The 21,037-nt window shown below is 47.2% G+C and overlaps 1 protein-coding gene and 1 non-coding gene across 2 annotated transcripts in view; both read left to right on the forward strand.

The window, feature by feature from the left end:
• The window catches only part of FGD5 (FYVE, RhoGEF and PH domain containing 5), a 140,506-nt gene that overhangs the window by 10,643 nt on the left and 108,826 nt on the right, over positions 1-21,037 (forward strand). The gene's annotated exons all lie outside the window — the stretch shown is intronic.
• Positions 796-959, forward strand: LOC128592965 (U1 spliceosomal RNA). The gene has a single exon (XR_008382165.1). It is a non-coding gene; the product is annotated as a U1 spliceosomal RNA (small nuclear RNA).

A 21,037-nucleotide genomic window follows, 5' to 3' on the forward strand; every position in this document is an offset into this window, starting at 1 on the left:
CTCTCTGAGCCTCCATTTACTTCATCTGTGAAATAGGACTTATGCTACCTCATGGCAGAATGTTTAAGGAAATCAGAGTAATAGCCGGGCGTTGTGGCAGGCGCCTGTAGTCCCAGCTACTTGGGAGGCTGAGGCAAGGGAATCGCTTAAGCCCAAGAGTTTGAGGTTGCTGTGAGCTGTGATTTCACAGTGCTCTACTGGGGTGACATAGTGAGACTATGTCTCAAAAAAAAAAAGAAAGAAAATCAGAGTAGACATTCTTTGTGGAAGAATTATATAAAATGCCAAATACACGTACAAATGCAAACATTTTACATTATTTGGGGGGGTATTTTTCATTCTTCTAAGTAGATAGCTTTGCTACTTCTCTCTGGGAGAGTCAGTGAGAGAGAAGTTTCTGGAATCTTGCCAAACTATCTATCACTGTCAGGAAAATACTGTAAATCAGTGGTTCTCAACTTTCCTAATGCCACGACCCTTTACTATAGTTCTTCATGTTGTTGTGACCCCCAACCATAAAATTATTTTTGTTGCTACTTCATAGCTGTAATTTTTGCTACTGTTATGAATCATAATGTAAATATCTGATATTAGGCGACCCCTGTGAAAGGGTCGTCCAACCCCCAAAGGGGTCGCGACCCACAGGTTGAGAACCGCTGCCCTAAATTGAGATTGATACTTTTTTATTGTTTAAACATACACTATATTCAGCAGAGAACTAAAAGAGACAGTTTATTTAAATTGTTTAAAGAGCTACCGGTGCCTTGAGCTAAATTTCCGAACGGAAGTCTTAAGAAGTACACCTGGTGGGGGAGATACCATGATCACGAAGGTGGTTTTCCCAGGGCGAGGCTTATCCATTGCACTCCGGATGTGCTGACCCCTGCGATTTCCCCAAATGTGGGAAACTCGACTGCATAATTTGTGATAGTGGGGGACTGCGTTCGCGCTCTCCCCTGTTTTTAAAAAAGAAGTACATCCAAGCTGATTATTTTTTTCGGACTAATTCACCTTGGAAGTGCGAGCGAGGCACTGAAGTTATTGAGCAGTAGTGGAGGCTTTCTGACCCCACCTGCCCAAGACTGACTGGACGCCCTTTATTGTCATCGAGAGAATAATCGCCAAATCTCTTGTCCTCCATGCATGGTGGATGCAGTTTAAAGGCGATGCAATTCATCCACCACTATTTACACTCTTTGAGGGCACCTGATCTGAATGAATGCAAAGCCAAAATGGTTGTGACTTTAAAAGGAATCCTCTGATTCTTTCTTCTCATGGATAGGAAATTAAACCAGTCCTACACTGCTGTGGCCGCTAGGAATTCCCTTGGGAACCTGCAGTAGTGACTCAAGAAGGATGATGCGTAATTAGCTGTTGCTGGAGCATAAATGCTAGGAAGTGTTTGCATGGTTTATTCTCTTGAGTATTTTACGTGGTCCCTCACCCCCACCCCGGCCCCAACTTCTCCCTACCCCAAGTAGGAAGTTCCTTCTAGGATAAAAAGATTTGTTTGCCAGAGCAGAGGTACATACCACCCCTGCCCAAGGGATCAAGTTTAATTTGGAGAGTTTGGGCTTGTGGGAGCTGCACGAGGAGTAGAGAGGCAGAGCTGACAAATTCATTGTATGTGTAACTATCAGCAGGGTTTGACAAGACCCAGCCCTAGCTGAGTGCCTCCTGGCCCTAATGAAAACAGCACCAAGCTTGGAAAGAGTAAGCTTTCCATTCAGGAAAAGACCTCAAAAGCCATATGGTCAACCATCCCACCTTTGACAGGTGGTTACCCAGTCTGCACTTTAAATCCTCCAGCTGTGGGGACTCAGCCACCCCCAGTGCTGTCTCAACTGTTGCTAGAAACTCTGATTATGAGAGAGTTTTTCTTTCTGACTGACACAAATACTGTCCCCCTCTAACGTCTCTCCCTAACTCATTCTGGCTCTTCTCTCGTAAGGCAGGCGAGTGAGCTCAGTTCATCTTTTGTGTGGCAGCCCTTCAAAACTCAAAATCTCCTATAGAATTCCGTCATGTTATAGCTGGAGGGAACTTCAGACGTCATGCAGTCTTGTTACAGAAGAGGAAACTGAGGCCCAGAAATGAGTGTCAGAACTCAATTTTCCTCACTGCTGGTTGGGGATTTTGTGGTGAACTATGTGAAGGAATGCCGATCTGGTTGTGCAGCCCACACGCGGTATGATTCCAAGGGTAACTCCTTGGCCTTTTAGTCTGTACGCGATGCCCCCAGGGTTACACAGTGCACTGGCTGCTTGGCTGTATGCAGAGTATCTGTGCTTTGATCTATACTTTGACCCAAAACAAGAAAAAGGTCTCTTCATCCAGACCGACGTGACAATAAGGGAATAAAATAGCTAAGAAAATGTTAAAGCTATTGGATCTTGACTGCTTACCGTGCGCCAGGCACCACGCTCCTTGCATTACCTCACACTCGAGGCTGTAGCTTAGGGCCGTGGTTGAGGATCCTGAACTGTCAGACCCTGAATGTCAAAAGCGCGGTTGTGCCACTCTGCTGCTATTTCGCTGGAGGCCAGATTGGGATAAATCTCCCTTGTGGAAAGCACATCCTCTTGGACATTAATCAGTGAGCAAACCTTTCTTCCGCTTTCCTGAATGAAACAGATGGGAGCAAAGGGGAGAAAAATCCCTGCTTGGGGCTGGAACAGGTCTGGGCAAGGGAAATCTGAGATCCAGTGAGAAGCACAAGTGACTGCCGCAGGGTGGGGGCCCCTGCTTCTTTGCCTGGATGGGCGCTTTGAGTATGCTTTGGAGGGTTGCTGCTGCTCTGACACCTGTGTGCAGGGCGCTTGGGGAGAGGCTGGCAGGTGGTTCCATCCTCTTCCTCTGGGTCCTGCCCCACACCTTGCTTCAGTGTGAGGATCAGAGGCAGAAGCCAAAATAAATATCAACAGCCCTGACAGAGGGCAGGGCAGTGTACCAGGAAACAGGGATTCAAAGCCCAAGGTTCCCAAACTTAGTATGGGACCTTGGGAAAGACTGGGGCACAGTGTGCTCATCTATAAAACGGTAAGGTGGGAGCGTTTCTATATTTCTCAACCATTTGCCCTTTCTGTCCTGCCTTCACTATTTCTGTTATTCTGCTTATCCTGTGATTTACTTATTTTTCTTTAAAGCAATCCATCTTTCTCACTTAAAAAAAATATATGCATAGGAAATATTTTTGTCACTGTTGGGACATGGAAAAGCAGCATCAGTTGCCATAAATAGAAGGCCACTGTAAAAGTAAGATACAAAGAAAAATAAAATAACGTGGGTCAAGTCTAGCTTGCAAAGACTGTGCGCTGGAGGCCTGGTTGTCTTTTTATTAAATAGGAAGAGGTGGTAAAGACATCTTGGCAGGGCGGCACCTGTGGCTCAAAGGAGTAGGGCGCTGGCCCCAAATGCTGGAGGTGGCGGGTTCAAATCCAGCCCTGGCCAAAAACTGCAAAAAAAAAAAAAAAAAAAAGACATCTTGGCACCACAAGGGGACTTCCTACTTGGCATAAGGACCAAGAAAGAAGTAACTCTCAGTGTGGTGTCATTCAGTGTTTTTTTTTTTTTTCTTCTTCTTCTTTTTTTTTTTATTATTAAATCATAGCTGTGTACATTAATGCGATCATGGGGCACCATACACTGGTTTTACAGACCGTTTGATACATTTTCATCACACTGGTTAACATAGTCTTCCTGGCATTTTCTTTTTTTTTTTTTTTTTTATTAAATCATAACTGTATACATTGATATGATCATGGGGCATCATACACTCGCTTCATAGACCATTTGACACATTTTTATCACAGTGGTTAACATAGCCTTTCCGGCGTTATCTCAGTTACTGTGCCAAAACCTTTACATTCTACATTTACCAAGTTTCGCAAATACCCCTGTAATATGCACCACAGGTGTGATCCCACCGATTCCCCTCCCTCTACCCACCCCCCCCTTTCCCACTTCCCCCTATTGTTAAGTTGTAACTGGGTTATAGCTTTCATGTGAGAGCCCCAAATTAGTTTCATAGTAGGGCTGAGTACATTGGGTACTTTTTCTTCCATTCTTGAGATACTTTACTAAGAAGAATATGTTCCAGCTCCATCCATGTAAACATGAAAGAGGTAAAGTCTCCATCTTTCTTTAAGGCTGCATAGTATTCCATGGTATACATATACCACAATTTATTAATCCATTCGTGGATCGATGGGCACTTGGGCTTTTTCCATGACTTAGCTATTATGAATTGGGCTGCAATAAACATTCTGGTACAAATATCTTTGTTATGTTGTGATTTTTGGTCTTCTGGGTATATGCCCAGCAGAGGAATTACAGGATTGAATGGCAGATCTATTTTTAGATCTCTGAGTGTTCTCCATATATCTTTCCAAAAGGAATGTATTAATTTGCATTCCCACCAGCAGTGCAGAAGTGTTCCCTTTTCTCCGCATCCACGCCAACATCTCTGGTCTTGAGATTTTGTGATATAGGCTAGTCTTATTGGAGTTAGATGGTATCTCAAAGTAGTTTTGATTTGCATTTCTCTGATGATTAAAGATGATGAGCATTTTTTCATATGTCTGAAGGCCGTGCGCCTGTCTTCTTCAGAGAAGTTTCTCTTCAAATCCCTTGCCCAGCCTGCGATGGGATCCAAAAAAAAAAACAAGGCATTCAGTGTTATTTAAATCCAAGTGCTTTTTCCACTAAAGACCTTTTTCTACTAAAAGTATCTCTGCTTAGAAACAGTGTATAATAGAATCCAGAGGGCACTTGGGGCCCCCTACATTGGGTGAGCAGCAGCTCAGGTTCTAAGGGAGGGTTATAAAGTCTCCTCCATGCTGTTACCTCCTTTGAGATTTGTATAGCAGCCTCTTAGTATCTACCATAATATTATCCATCTTGTATAAAATAAGTTGTATAAATTGTTACCTATGTATACCTTTCCCATAGTATACAAAAAAGGTTTTGTCATCCTTTAGTTTAAAAGGTAGCCCTAGGGCAGCGCCTGTGGCTCAGTCAGTAAGGCCTCGGCCCCATATACCGAGGGTGGTGGGTTCAAACCCGGCCCCGGCCGAACTGCAACCAAAAAATAGCCGGGCCTTGTGGCGTGCGCCTGTAGTCCCAGCTACTCGGGAGGCTGAGGCAAGAGAATCGCCTAAGCCCAGGAGTTGGAGGTTGCTGTGAGCTGGCACTCTACTGAGGGCCATAAAGTGAGACTCTGTCTCTACAAAAAAAAAATAGATAAAAAAAAAAATAAAAGGTAGCCCTAAAACATCCTTTTTTTTTTTTTTTCCAAACTGATCCTCATACAAAAAGGAAAAAAATGTTTTCAGCAGAAATCTAGTCTAACATCTTACCTTTCTGACAAAGGAAAGTAATATTCTACCTCAGTCAGGACTTGGTCAGGGCAGCCCGGCCTTCACTTCTGAATATCCCATGGCACCCCACTATGTTGGTTACACGCTAGAAGCCTAATAAAAGTATGTTGATGAATTGGTGATTCTGAGCTTCACAAGGGGAAAGAACTATCATATGTCAGCATCACATATCGTGTATAAAGTACCTGTTTTCAGCAACAGTGCTAGGCGCCTTGTATATACTTATTAAATACTCATTGTATGCAAAACACTGTACACCCTGGCTTGTCCTTAGGGTCTCACTCAAATTTCTGTCGTCACATGTTTGTATTTTGCCTAATGTTCAATCTACTTAGTCAGAATTATACAACAGCACAGATCCCTGAGGCCACTTTTATCCAAAATTTTATCATGAAAAAGTTCAGATTTACTGAGAAGAGTTTTACAGTGAGCATCTGTGTGCCCACTACCTAGGTTATAATTCAAAAACACGTTTTTGTTTTTGTTTTTGAGACAGTTTTACTTTGTTGCCCTCGGTAGAGTGCTATGGCATCACAGCTCACAGCAACCTCAAACTCTTGGGCTTAAGTGATTCTCTTGCCTCAGCCTCCTGTGTAGCTGGGACTATGGGCGCCCACCACAATGCCTGGCTTTTTTTTTTTTTTTTTTTAAGAGACAAGGTCTGGCTCTGGCTTGGGCTGATCTTGAAGCTGTGAGTTTAGGCATTCCACCTGCCTCAGCCTCCCACAGTGCTGAGATTACAGCCTTCCCGGGGCCAATTCACATCTTTCTGCACTGGCTTTCTCTCATCTCCTCTCCCCAACTCCATTAATCCATATTGTTCTTTTTTTTTTTTTGTAGAGACAGAGTTTCACTCTATTGCCCTCGGTAGAGTGCTGTGGCATCTCAGCTCACAGCAACCTCCTCAAGGCTTAAGCAATTCTCTTGCCTCAGCCTCCCAAGTAGCTGGGACTACAGGCCCCGCCACAACGCGCCGCTGTTTTTTTTGTTGTTGCAATTTGGCCGGGGCTGGGTTTGATCCTGCCACCCTCGGCATATGGGACTGGTGCCCTACCCACTGAGCCACAGGTGCCGCCCCCCTGCATATTGTTCTCAACACACTTATGGTGGCCTTTTGTTTGCAGATGAGGACACAGGCCCAAGGAGAGCCTGTGAGAGCACCATGGCTGAGCACATAGGCTGTCAAGCCAAGCTGCTGGGTTTCAGTGTATACCACTTAATTGTCTGTGTGACATGGGCCAAGTTACTGACCTCTCTGTGCCTCAGTGTCTTTTATCTGTAAGAGGGGATGATAGTCATGTCTGCCTTGTAAATGTCATTGAGACTAAATGAGTTAACACAGCACATGGTAAAATGACCCGTAAGCATTGGCTGGTATGATGCCAGGATTTGAATTTGATTCTAGAGGTGTGGGATTGAGAGGGAGCATCTGGACCCTTTCAGTGTGAGGATGTCTCTGTCTCCTTGTCTTTCCTCCCCCTCTCTGTCTGTCTTTCTCTCTTTCTCATACACACACCCACACCTACGCATACACACACACACACTCAGAGCTGTACTGCGTGTGTTTGACTCAGCATTTAGGATATCACATCATCAGGTTGTGATACAAGCTTTAGCCGCAGCCTTACCTCTGATTCCCCGTGAGATGGGTTCAGAGCTGTAGACAACAGCTTAGGGACATTGATTTGGAGTCATGAGCCACCTCTTAACACCAAATACAATAGAACTAGGGTTTTCATGATTCCATAATCCTAGTAAGATGCCTGTCTCTATGACCATGACTACAGTTGTTCCTTCACTTGTAATTTTAGATAGGAATCTCCAGTTCCCTTTTTCCAGGTGAGAAAACTGTGGCCTGATGAAGTGGTATGAAGCATCTTCTGTCACATAGATAGTGAGTGGCCAAACCAAAGTCTGTGTGACTTTCAGTCCAGTGCAGTTTCACTACTGCCTGTTTTCTGTGGTTGGAAAATGCCACATTCTCTGGTGTTCTTAACCCAAAAGCTGTGGGTTGTCTTCCTGGCAGGTGGCAGGGTAGCACAGTCACCCCAAAGGGCTGGCATTGCTCATCAGTCCCGGGGCTCAAGGAAAAGTGGAAGGACACCTTCCTTTCTTTTCTGGTGGCTGTGAGTTTGTCTCTCTGTTGGCAACTCATCAATAAGACATGTTGTTCCCTCCAGGGCTGCAGTGGGGACCCTTGCTCTCTCGTGGCCGCCTGTGCCTGAAGAGCAGACAGGAGCTCTGGGTTTGGAGTGTGCCATCTGTTTGGGATCATACTGCTCATTAGGGAAACTTCAGACAATTCAGCACCTCCCCCCCACACACACAGGAGCAGCAGCTCCGAGTGCCTGTGCCTTGCAGAGAGAGCTGTGTGAGCTGTAGCACTTCAGGATTCTGTGCTGCCAACCCAGGGGTGTCGCAGAGCTGATCGTTTGAGAAATGAATCGTTCTAGGCAGGGAGTTGTGCTGAGTGACATGTGGAAGGACAGAGGTGGATCAGGTACCATCTCCTCTGGGAGTAGAGGAGAACTTCAACCCAAGTTACTGAAATGCAAGATAGAAAATGCTCAGGCTCGGCGGCTGTGGCTCAAGAGGCTAAGGCGCCAGCCACATACACCTGAGCTGGTGGGTTTGAATTCAGCCCAGGCCCACCAAACAGCAGTGACGGCTGCAACCAAAAAATAGCTGGGCATTGTGGCAGGCGCCTGTAGTCCCAGCTACTTGGGAGGCTGAGGCAGGAGAATCGCTTGAGCCCAGGAGTTGGAGGATGCTGTGAGCTGTGATGCCATGGCATTCTACCCAGGGTGACAGCTTGAGGCTTTGTCTCAAAAAAAAAGAAAAGAAAATGCTCAGGAAGAGGGTTCCAGACGCAAGGTGGGTGGCTTCATGGTCAAGGTGGCGCTTCAGCAGACTTTGCAGGAAAAGTAGGATTTTGACATAGTGCTAGAAAAAAGATGAGACAACTGTCTGGGCACGGTGGCTCACGCCTATAATCCTACCACTCTGGGAGGCCAAGGTGGGTGGATTGCTTGAGCCTAGGAGTTCTAGATGAGGCTGAGCAAGAGTGAGACTCCCGTCTCTACTAAAAATAGAAAAACTAGCTGGGTGTCATGGCAGGTGCCTGTAATCTCACCTACTTGGGAGGCTGAGGCAGGAGGATTGAGCCCAGGAGTTTGAGGTTGCTGTGAGTTAGACTGACACCACAGCGCAGCCTGGGCTACAGAGTGAAACTGTCTCAAATGGAAAAGAAAAAAAAAAAAAAGAAATAGGACTCTGGTGAAAAGGACCTCATCTTTGTTCAGGAGGTACCTTGACGCCTTTATTCCGGGCACAAGTCACATTATCTGAGGACATGGAGATTGATTATAGAGAGGAGGGTGGGTGGAAAGGCTTAAGGACTAAACTCAGACACCATTTCTTTCTCATTTCTGGTTAGTACAGGAGAGTCTTGCCCTGGCTGAGCTAACTCACTCACTCTGCTGGCGTTCTCTGAGTGTCTGCTCACCATCAGCCACAGCCTACGTGGTGGAGGTGTGGAGATCCCTGCCCTTGAGCATTTTTAGTCTGGCTGGGGAGGAGGATGAACAGAGAAGGGGTAAGTGGGACCTAGTGATAAAGTGGGAACACTTGGTTACTGGTACATCCGGGTAGTTCTAGATGGGGCAGTGGGGAGCCATCGCTATCTGGAGGACATGTGAGGCAGGTCTTGATAGGCAGCAGGAGTTCATGATGGAGACAGACCATTCAGGAGAAGCCTGTGCATGAGTCTGGAGGTCACAGAGGACCTGGGGTCTGGCGCCATGGTTCATGCCTGTAATCCAAGCATGCTGGGAGGCTGAGGCGGGTGGATCCCTTGAGCTTAGGAGTTTGCAACCAGCCTGAGCAAGAGCAAGACTCTGTCTCTGCCAAAAACAGAAAAAATTAGCTGGGCATGGTGGCACGTGCCTGTGCTCTCAGTTACTCAGGAGGCTGAGGCAGGAGGATCACTTGAACCCAGGAGTTTGAGGTTGTTGTGAGCTAGGCTGAAGCCACAGACTCTACCCAGGGTGACAGAGTGAGACCCTGTCTCAAAAAAGCAAGGAAGGAAGAAAGGACGGATGGACAGACCCCTGGAAGTATGTTCAGATGGAGCTCTGTGGGTAGCTATTACATAGTTGGAAAGCAAGGTGTGGCCCACCTGAGAAAGCCTCATGTATCGCATTGATGGGTTTGTACCTCGACCCCTAGGGAAGTGGGAAGTTCACAGTAATTTTTTAGCAGGGTGATGCCCTGACAGAGATTGTGACATGATGGGAATGCCGGGGATCATGGCTTGGCATGGATACTTTGTTGACAGGGTGGAAAGTGAGGGGATGGAGAGACGGAAAGCAGGGAGTTTGTTCACAACTGTCACAATGGTCCCCATGTCTATGGCCTCAGGAAGGGAAGTGGGGGAGCTCTGCCCCCAGATGTACACAGTAACCCTGGTTCTTCCATGTCCATTAGCCCCAGGGCTAAACTGTGTCTGCTCTTGGCATTTCTCTTCTCATTCTTTATCTTTTACAGTCTGTTTGGTCCCAGATAAATAAAAGATTTGAGTTGGTTTCCAATAAAAGACATAGCAAGAAATAATAAGAATCACTCTTTAAGGGCGGTGCCTGTGGCTCAGTGAGTAGGGCGCCGGCCCCATATGCCGAGGGTGGCGGGTTCAAACCCGGCCCCGGCCAAACTGCAACCAAAAAATAGCCGGGCGTTGTGGCGGGCGCCTGTAGTCCCGGCTGCTCTGGAGGCTGAGGCAAGAGAATCGCTTAAGCCCAGGAGTTGGAGGTTGCTGTCAGCTGTGTGACGCCACGGCACTCTACCGAGGGCTGTAAAGTGAGACTCTGTCTCTACAAAAAAAAAAAAAAAGAATCACTCTAGGCGGCGCCTGTGGCTCAGTGAGTAGGGTGCCGGCCCCATATGCCGAGGGTGTTGAGTTCAAACCCAGCCCCGGCCAAACTGCAACAGAAAAATAGCCGGGCGTTGTGGCGGGCGCCTGTAGTCCCAGCTGCTGGGGAGGCTGAGGCAAGAGAATCGCGTAAGCCCAAGAGTTAGAGGTTGCTGTGAGCCGTGTGACGCCACGGCACTCGACCCGAGGGCGGTACAGTGAGACTCTGTCTCTACAAAAAAAAAAAAAAAGAATCACTCTTTAAAATAAGAGTTAAAGGAGACGAGCCAAGTAATAATAAAGTTAGGGGGAAGGAAATAATATGGGGGAATCCCAAGGACAGTGCTTACAATTAAAATTCTGAAATCAGCACAAAATACAGCTTGGAGTCCCCTTCTTCCTCCCTGTCCACCAGTACACCCCCGCCAGCATCCTTAGAACGCAGTAAATACTTTGCTGAAGTGATTTCCTAAGAGAGTAAAACCTGACTTTTATTTTTTACAACCATGGACAGTTCTGTAGCAACAAATAACACATCATGTAAAACAAAGGTGATTTGCAGCCTCGACTGTAAATCCTTGGTGGGTACGTAGCAGAGCTGCAGCGAAGCCTTCTGCTGACTAATTCCACTGGTGCTCAGAGCCGCGTAGCTGGATTTTTGGCATATCCTGGCTTTGGTATTCATTGGTATCTTTATATCTGCCTGTAAACCAGGAGCCTTCCTACTATTATTATGTTTTTGACAAATGAACTCATGCAGAGCTTTCATTAAGTTTCATTGAAAGGACCTAGAAATGCCATAAAAATTATTATAATCTCAAAACCATCACATCCTAATGCATGTGGCTGTGCTTCTTGTTGAAATTGACTGATGAGAATACTCAGTTTTTAATTTTCTGACTTAAAATAAGACCATCTGCAGCTGTTTCTTTTAGCAATAATTTTTAATTAAATGCAATAAAAATTTACAGGGAAGGACCCTAATAAGAAAATCGTGTCAGGAGCACAGTTATTGTAACATTAGAAGCGTGATATTAGGACCCCCGACTATGGGTTTTTTTGTTGTTTTTTACTTGCAGAGCTGTATCGTAGATGGCATCCTGATTAAGTGTTAATCACAATGTGGTTTTACCTTCAGAAAGTCAGGGTTTACTCCCGTAGGAGGTGTGAAAATAATTCCCGCTAATAGAAGGCCATCTTGTCGTCCTGTTCTTTGGTGAGATGTCAGCAGCAGGTCTCTGAGACCAGCTGAGCCCCAGAGGAGTGAGGTCTTTGTTCTAGCCTTAGTCTGGATAGTCTTTGATGAATTGGGGCCTCACTCTTCCCCACTGTCAAATGGGAACAAGACTGTCAGGCATTGGATGAAGCCAGAGAGAACAGTTGTGTGGATGTTTCCTGCATTGCTGCAGGACATGTCCACCAAGTGCCTGGGCACTGCTCCCTGAGCTTCAGGTCTAGCAGTGGACAGACGGACAAGGCCCTTGCTCTGGCAGAGCTGATAGGCTCCTGGAGAGAGACAGATAGTAAACTAATAAATGAATCAGTAAACACTAGAATTACAGTTTGAAGCAACCAAGAGCAATGTGATGGAGAGTGATCGTTGGGAGGGAAGGTAGTGTTTGAGTGAAACTTGAGTGATGGTCACACATTCTGGCGGGTGGGGAGACATTCCAGGCAGAGGGAACAGCAGAGATAAAGACCCAGTGTTCTGAGGCTGGACGCCCTCTTGGGGTTTGTGGAAAGGCAAGGGGGCCTAACTTCTTCAATCCCTGTCATGCGATGGCATTCCGGTCATGGCAATAGCACGGTGTCTCAGAGCACTCTGGCCAGTCTGGAACCTCCCAGCGATGGGCTTCACCGGGTGATTGATGGTATTTAGTGGGCACAGGCGGAGGAGAATGTGCTATGCCCCTAACCTTTTCCTCTGATCGGAGCCTCAGTTTCCTCCTCCTCCGTGCAAGTGGGTATGATGGTCTCCTCATCACTGAGCTATTTCAAGGAGTCAAAGGGATACTGTGTGCACAAGGGCATTGTTAGGTTTTCCAAAATAATTCTATCAGTCTTGTACAGTGCTGCTAGGAGTGATACTGCTGCATATGAGCTTTACTGAGCTCCCTATGGGCCAGGCCCTGTGTTAGACCCTTTATACATAGCTGAGTTAATCTTAAAAACTGCTCTGAAACTTAGAGACATTGATACTGCTTTTTATCTATACCCAGCAGATTGGAAACTAAGGTACAAAGAGGATCCAAGGTCACACAGCTGGTCAGCAGGTGAGCCAGAATTTTAACCCAGGCAGTTTTCCGTATCCATCTTCTCAAGTAGGCCGTGAGGTTCATTCCCCCTTTGTGTGCATTATTGCATTTACTTTTCTGAACATCCCTTTAGGGATAGTTAGCCAGTTTTATTTATTTATTATTATTTATTTATTTATTTATTTTTTTGTAGAGACAGAGTCTCACTTTATGGCCCTCGGTAGAGTGCCGTGGCCTCACACAGCTCACAGCAACCTCCAACTCCTGGGCTTAAGTGATTCTCCTGCCTCAGCCTCCCGAGTAGCTGGGACTACAGGCGCCCGCCACAACGCCCAGCTATTTTTTGATTTGCAGTTCAGCCGGGGCTGGGTTTGAACCCGCCACCCTCGGTATATGGGGCCGGCGCCCTACCAACTGAGCCACAGGCGCCGCCCTATTTATTTATTTTTAATAGAAGAGAAGGGCCGTGCCCATAGCTCAGGGGGTAGGGCGCCCGCCACATACACCGAGGCTGGTGGGTTCAAACCCAACCCAGTCCAGCTAAAACAACAATGACAACTACAACAACAAAAAATAGCCGGGCATTGTGGCGGGCACCTGTAGTCCCAGCTACTTGGGAGGCTGAGGCAAGAGAATTGCTTTAAGCCCGAGAGTTTGAGGTTGCTGTGAGCTGTGACGTCATGGCACTCTACCCAGGGCGACAGTTTGAGACTCTGTCTCAAAAAAATGAGAGAGAGAGAAAACTGAGGTTTAGAGTGGGGACATCTCTTGTAAGCCAGTAACAGTGATGGAGGTAGGATCACAAGGGAGATACCTGCAGGCAGGGTTCTTCCCTCTTTCTGGTTCACTCTCTTGAGATCATATGAACTGGAAGTGACCACAGGTGTCAAAGTAAGGACACACAATAGGGCATGAATCTTCAGAGTGGAAATGTCCTTTTTATAGGTTTGCAGAATCGGACAGCTTACAATGACCACTTGCTTAGATCTCCATGGCCAAGGAATGATGTAAAAATTATACAGAGAAGTAAAAGCGCACACGATTGCAGTAGCAAAGAGATGATGTACAAAAGGTTAACGTTTTCTTAGCTCGCCTGGCTACACTCAGGACGGCCCTGGGGGGATTTATTATCCAAGCTTATGGTACGCCGGGTCAACAGGACAAAAAAATCATCATAATTTCTGAGTAATGAATTAATGTCCCAAGACTGTCCAGCCTTTGAGAGACGAAGGCAGCCACCCAGCCATGTGCCGGGAAATTCTGATCTTACAGCTAAGAACTGTGGTACCTCCTTGTCTTGGAGAAGCCTGGACCTTTGGCTGTTTTTCTGTGAGATGATTGTCTCAAGTTGAGATTGTTTTTTGGGATGATGTGGCTGGTCTCTATGTAAACAGACCCATTCTCGATATGCGTGGGGGTTGTTTTAGAGGCCTGGATAGGGCCCAAGGGAAGTTTCTCCAGGTCAAGGCATGACCCAAGAACTTGAAATTTCAGCTTTCTTGCATGATTTTAATTAACAAAACAAGACACATACACATTAAAAAAAAAAAATCCTGCCTTACAGAACCAACTCAGGCATCTTAAGTTGTGCTGTATTCTGTTATCGTGAGACTTTCTTACATTGGAAAATGTGTCCAGCAGGACTGTCCTGTGAGGTAGTGAGCTTCCTATCATGGTCAGTAATTAAGCACAAGTGAAAAGGATACCAGAATTTATCACAAGGCTCTAGTAACTTACACAGGTCAGGAGATCTGAGCTCTTGGATTCATTTTTGGTAGAGTCCTAAGGAAGAAGGAGTAGATACTCCTCAGTAGCCCCTGAAAGGTTTCCAAACCTCAAGGATGGAGAGGCCCAAGGAGACTATAGGAGAACTCAATATCCACAATAAGGTCAGGTCCAAAAGGTATCTCCTACTGCAGTGAAACATGTTTTCACGAGCAATGCCTACTTCATCTGGATCCTCTGAAGTGCTGAAGAACTTGCCCTCTGTAAAGGCAGCCCTCAGAGGAGTGGTAGCCCCTGGCTTTGGGCTTCTGAGCAGAGTGCAGAAGTCCTCCTCCAAGGGGAAGGGCCAGGCCAAACTGAGGTGAGGGGCAATGTCTCTGAGTTTCATATATGCAGTTTAACTCAGCTGCATATAAAGGGTCTAACACAGTGCCTGGCCCATAGCAATCTCCGTAAGGCTCGTATGCAGTAGTATTATCTGGTCCTCCTCTGACTCCCTCACACACTGAGTCTTGTGGTGTTCAAACTTACCGTGACAACAGGGTCCTTTTTAAAATAAAATCTTACTTTTGAAACCCCAACATAAAAGGCAAAGATTTTTTTTTTTTTTTATTAAATCATAGCTGTGTACATTAATGTGATCATGGGGCACCATACCCTGGTTTCATAGACCGTTTGACACATTTTCATCACACTGGTTAACATAGCCTTCCTGGCATTTTCTTAGTTATTGTGCTAAGACATTTACATTCCACATTTACTAAGTTTCACATATACTCTTGTAAGATGCACTGCAGGTGTAATCCCACCAAGCCCCCTCTCTCTGCCCACCTCCCCCCAAAGATTTGTCATCATAATTCTCTTTCATAAGTTCCAATTTTTAACACTTAATATGAAGTCATTTAACAAGTTTGTCGTGATGAACAGAAATCTTGAACACCGGGGTTGTGCGATGCAGCGCTACTTTTATGGCCCCGTGAGGGGTGGTGGCTGTGTGATGCGGCGTACCAAGGGGGCCGAGTGTATGTTCCCTAGAATCAGATGCTGAGTTCAAATCCCAGATCTGCCACTGACTAGCCATGTATTCTTGGAAAAATTACCTCTCTGCATTTCAGCTGCCTTTCCTTACGAACAGGGGAAAAGACACTAGCCACATGAAAGAGTTGTGAGGATTGAATGAGTTCACATTTGTGATGATTTAGCAAGAGCCTGGCATAGTATAAGTGCTTAGTACAGTTTAGCTGTTGTTGTTAACACTGTAGCACTATCTGTGTCTCTGAAATTCAAAGCAGGCATTTGTGAACCCACAGGAGCCTGGGGTGTCGGAGAAATGCAGTTTGAAAACCCCTGCTCAGTGGGAGAGGTGGCTCACACCTGTAATCCTAGCACTCTGGGAGGCCAAGGCAGGTGGATTGCCTTAGCTCAGGAAGTCGAGACCAGCCTGACTGAGCAAGAGTAAGACCATCTCTACCCAAAATAGAAAAATTAGCTAGGCATTGTGGAGGGAGCCTACTTGGGAGGCTGAGGCAAGGGGATTGCTTAAGCCTAGAAGTCTGAGGTTGCTATGAGCTATGAGGCCATGGCACTCTACCCAGGGTGACAGAGTGAGATTGTGACTCAAAAAAAAGTGTGTGTGTGTGTGTATGGCTTAGCGCCTATAGCTCAGTAGCTAGGATGCCAGCCACATACACTGGAGCTGGCAGGTTCAAACCCCACCCGGGCCTGCCAAACAACAATGACAACTACAGCCAAAAAATAGCTGGGCAATGTGGCGGGTGCCTGTAATCCCAGGGAGGCTAAGGCAAGAGAATTGCTTAAGTCCAAGAGTTTGAGGTTGCTGTGAGCTGTAATGCCACAGCACTCTACCGAGGGTAACATAGTGAGACTCTGTCTCAAGAAAATAATAAAAATAAAAGTAAAAAATAAACCCAACAAAAGCCCACCTCATTTGCTACAATCTGGGTAGTCTTCTTTTAAGAGCCATCTGTTGAACATACATATTTATTTATAAATCTTTTTTCACCAGTAACTTAATCAGTGAAGTAACTAAAACTTTTAGTTAAAAGTAACTAAACTTTATGGAGCCTTGTGCCAGGCATAGTGGGGGAGGTGGAAATGGTGGTTCCTGCCCATCTTTGAAAAATAGGTCTTTTGTTCTCTTCAGGGAGCAAGGCCATAGATGTGACAGGTGAGAAGCCATTCAGGTGGTTGAATAACTGTTGGATCATAAGTTTCTGGGTTATAATATACTCCTCACCTTCTCTTTATAAGAATGGAAATGAACTCAACAGAGTAAATAGGGATAGGAAGCAGCACCCTCCCCATCTGCCGCTGTTTTATGAGTGTTATATCACTAATCCTGCCACTTGCCATGCAGGACCAAGAGTGTCATACAGCCTCATTTTCCAGGTAAGAAAACTGAGCCTCCAAGATCTCAGACAGTCTGAGAACCCAGAGGACAGAGCCGGGACCCACAAGGAGCACCCAGGACTGAGCAGTGCTCTCTTCTGGCAGGAGCTGCCCCCACCTACTCCCTCAGTCAGTCCCTCCCCAGCGGGTGTGTACAGAGGGGCTGGGGGATCCCTGGTTGGAGAGACTGCCCAGGAGATCCCTTCTGTGGGTCAGAAAGCTGGACTACAAAACCAGTAAGTTCAAGAAATCCCAAAGCCTTAAGGTAGCGGCCTCACACTTGGGCAACCTGCTTTTTGTGCAATTTACAAAGCCTTTCTGTACTTGTTTCCCTGGTTCTCCCACAACCACCCTTTTGGAGTAGATAAGACACCAGCTAAATGCAAACTTTAAGCAAAGACCTGAAGAAGAACAGGGATAGTGAGGCAGTTATTTTCTATTTGAGGCCTGAGTAAGCCATTTTCCATAATTTTTCTTGGTTTTCTCCCCTAAAGTGGGGATAATACACAGTGACAAGTATCTAAAAGCTCGGAGGAACCCATGCCAGGTGCTTGGTGCAGGGCCCGGAGTGTAGAAGGTTCTCGGTGAATGCTACTGTTGTTGTTCTTACAACTGTACCTAATGTGAAGAAGGTATTTGAGCATCTGGCAAATAATAAGGAAGTGGCAGGGGATGAAGAGCAGAAAGGGACTATAGGCCCCAGAGGCAAAATCAGACTTAGAACCGAGGGGCGTGTGCTGTGAAGCCACCATGCTGTGCGTACTGTGGGGAGTCCAGGCCAGTGGAAGCGCGGTCCTCGGGCCCAACCTGGGACAGAATGTGGCAGGCTGTGGGCCACACCTGGAGCCCCGCCCTGGGTGATAACAAGAAAGGAGGGTGATGTCATGCAGCCAGGGATTGTTCTGGGCCATGGTCCCCTCCCAGAAAGCTTCTTGTAGATGCTGCATCTGGTTTCCAGGGAGGTCCCTGGTCCAAATCCAAGTTTCCTTGCCGGCTGGAAGCCAGAGGTCAAGGCTGAGTTAAGCACTGTGGAGTGAGTCAGTGGCTTAGCGGGGATCGGAGAGCGTGGGCAGCTGCCCAGCCCCTTGGATGAAGAGGCCTCCCCCATTCCCAAACCCAAACCAACTCCAGGAGGCCCTGCAGTCTCCATCCAGCAGCTCAGTGAATGAAGAGGTATTTGTGCTGTGTAATCCTCTGCCTTGACTTTTGGGTTTTCTTTGCCTCATTTCCCCAGCCTTCAGAGAGGGAGGTTGGTTCAGGATTCCACCTACCCTGTCTGAACCACCCTCACTTTATGGAGGGGACAGCGGAGGCCTGGAGAGGGGAAGGGACAGGTGCTGGGACGTGGTTACTTGATTAGCCCGTCATGAACATGTGGGAGAATGATGAAAGAGGGGCACGCCATGTTAACAGGGCATTTCATACATTGTTAAACTCTGGGATGTGTTCCTCGGTCCCCAGCAGGTGAACACCACTCTCCCCAGGAGTGGTTCACTTTCTTCTTCATACCTCTGGTAGACTCTATCCTTCCTCCTGAGTGGTTATGGAGCTGTCTCCCGTCCCACACTGTGAGCCCCACCTGGGCGACCCACAGACAGCTCATCCCTATGTCTCCAGCGTTTCTCGTAGGGCCTGGGTCCCCACTGATGTTCAATGAGAGTTGGTTAAATAAACAGGTGTATTCTGGGGGCAGAAGGGCACTGCGTCTCCTCAGATGGGCACCCCACACCCATATAGAACTTGCTTTACACAGATCCTTGTCAGGTACCGTCACCACCAGCTGCTGGAAATTAAGAGAAGCAGGGCAGGGGATAGCCCTGTGCTCACGGAGTTGACAGTCCGCCTGGAAGACAGACATGAAATGCCTGATAGGCACCATTACACATTTAAATTCAGCTCTGCTGGGTGAACCAGAGAAGTGCAGAGAGTTCAAAGGACTTCTCATAGGAGCCCTGACTTAATTATGGCCAGAAAAGGCCTCTGAGAAAGTGAGTCTTGGCCTTGGTCCTAAGATATGGTGGTGAGTGAACTTGATAGAGGGAGAGGGTTAAGAGGAGTACAGGAGAACAACATGTGCACAAGGAGAGAGAGGTGCAGTTGCCATTCCCATTTTACAGATGAGCAAACTGAGGCTCAGGGCAGGGAAGTGACTGGCCTGAGGCCACGAGGGTCAAGCTGGGTTATGCATGCAGGACTGTCTGACCCCAGAGCCCGGGCCCTTTCTGCTGCTGCCTCTGACCTGAAAGAAGCAGGAAGCCCAGGCTGCCTGGGGTGACGTCAAGGTGTGCTGGGCCAAAGCCCTCACTTCCTCCGTGAGCAGGTCAGACTTCACTCCTCTCCAGCACCCAGAGGCTCACCCACTCCCAGCCCTTTCTTCTCATGTGCTCTGCATCGCAGCCCAGTTTTAACATCTCTTATCTCTTGGCCTCTGTTTCCTCAGCCATATAGTGAGGGAGTCTCTAGCAGCCCATATAGCCTATGGCTAGGAGAAGTGAGAGTTATAAGAAATACCTGTATAGCTCAATAATGGAGCACCTTGGTGAAGGGGGTGTGGAGAGGGATTTAGCTCTCCTAACAAGCATGAGAGCTCGCCAGATGAGAGCAGTGGTGATTTGGCAGTCTCTACACCTGTGGTGTCGAGAGGCAGGAGCTCAGCCTTATATTAGGCTGGTGGAGAAGGCAGTCGGGAGCATGCGCATTCTGTCACAGACTTGGACTCGCTTACTCTGTCTCCTCTTCTGCCTGCAGAACGCCAGCACGGCGTCTCTGCTGAAGGTTACCAAACTCTGCTAAAGGCTAAGATCTATCTTTCTAAGAAGACTGCTTTACTCTCTCTAAGACACACACTCTCTCTCTCCAGCTAAAGTAGATAGCCCTCAGGCACCTAGCAGACCTGAGCAAGGTAACTTAGCAATCCGTGTCCAGAACCTAGTTAAGCTGGGCCTGAGACCTGGCCAGTCTTGGGCCCTGACAAGTGGTGTCAGGAATGAGATGTGACAGGGGTCAGGCAGCAGAACTTCTCAGGTTCCTGTCTGTGATTTTGCTGTATATGATTCTGACCTTGGAAAACACTTGTGAGCCTCATAGCTTTCTTAAAAGCAGTATTCAAATTACGAGCATTCACTGGGCATCCCTATGCACCAGCTCTTGTAGGATTGGGGGCTGGAAATCACAGGTGGGGGTCAGATATAGTTTCAGAGGGGAAGGCAGGTTTATAATAGTTGCTTAGACAACAATATTCTGGTAGCACAGAAGGAACAGCCAAGTGCTTTGAAGAAAAGGCTTCCCCAAGGAGTTTACAGTGTTAAAGTGAATATTTGAGATGGGTTCATAGGGCAATTAAGAATTTGTAAAGTGAGGCTGGGCACGGTGGCTCATGCCTATGATCGTAGCACTCTGGGAAGCTGAGGCAAGGGGATTGCTTTGAGACCAGCCTGAGCAAGATGAAGACCCAGTCTACTAAAAATAGAAAAACTAGCCAGGCATGGTGGCAGGCACCTGAGCCTAGCTACTCAGGAGGCTGAGACAAGAGCATTGCTTGAGCCTAGGAGTTAGAGGTTGCTGTGAGCTGTGCCGCCACAGCACTCTACCCAGGGCAACAGAGTGAGACTCTGTCTCAAAAAAAAGTTTATAAAGTAAAAAAGGGTATTCTAAGGCTGGATGCAGTGGCTCACACCTATAATCCTAGCACTCTGGGAGGCCGAGGTGGGTGGATCGCTTGAGCTCATGGGTTTGAGACCAGCCTGAGCAAGAGTGAGACCTCTGTCTCTAAAAATAGCCCGGTGTTGTGGTGGGTATCTATAGTCCCAGCTACCGAGGAGGCTGAGGCCAGAGAATGATGTAGGAGCCCAAGAGTTTAAGGTTGCTGTGAGCTATGATGCCATAGTACTCTTACTGAGGGCAACAAAGTGAGACTTTGTCTCAAAAAAAGAAGGGGGTATTCTAAAAGGAAGGGGCCCCGTGCACAAAGGCACACAGACATAAAGTGCCTTGGGCCAGACTGGGACGGCAGAAGGAAGGGGAGAGAGTAAGCCCTTCTCACTCTGAAGTGCAGAGTGGAAGCAGAGGCTGAGAGCACGTAACCAAGGCCAAGACTCCCAGCCTGGGGCCCTCTGTGCCCCTGCAGCCTCTGTTGGATTGCCCCCTGCCTTTTTAGCCATCATTGGAACTCTCTGACATGAAGTGCGACGCTCCTGTGCCCCACAGTTGGAGAGGGTGTGAGTGTAAAAACAGGCAGGGGTCTGGTCTGCCTCTCAGTTATCCCAAGAGAGATGACCGCTCAGGTCACAGGCTTCATTCTCCAGTTGTTTCTAGACCATGATGCCTTGGTGACAGGTATAAATTAGTTTCCTTTGAATAGGACA

This window comes from Nycticebus coucang, chromosome 8 (assembly GCF_027406575.1).
Source record: "Nycticebus coucang isolate mNycCou1 chromosome 8, mNycCou1.pri, whole genome shotgun sequence".
Lineage (NCBI taxonomy): Eukaryota > Metazoa > Chordata > Mammalia > Primates > Lorisidae > Nycticebus > Nycticebus coucang.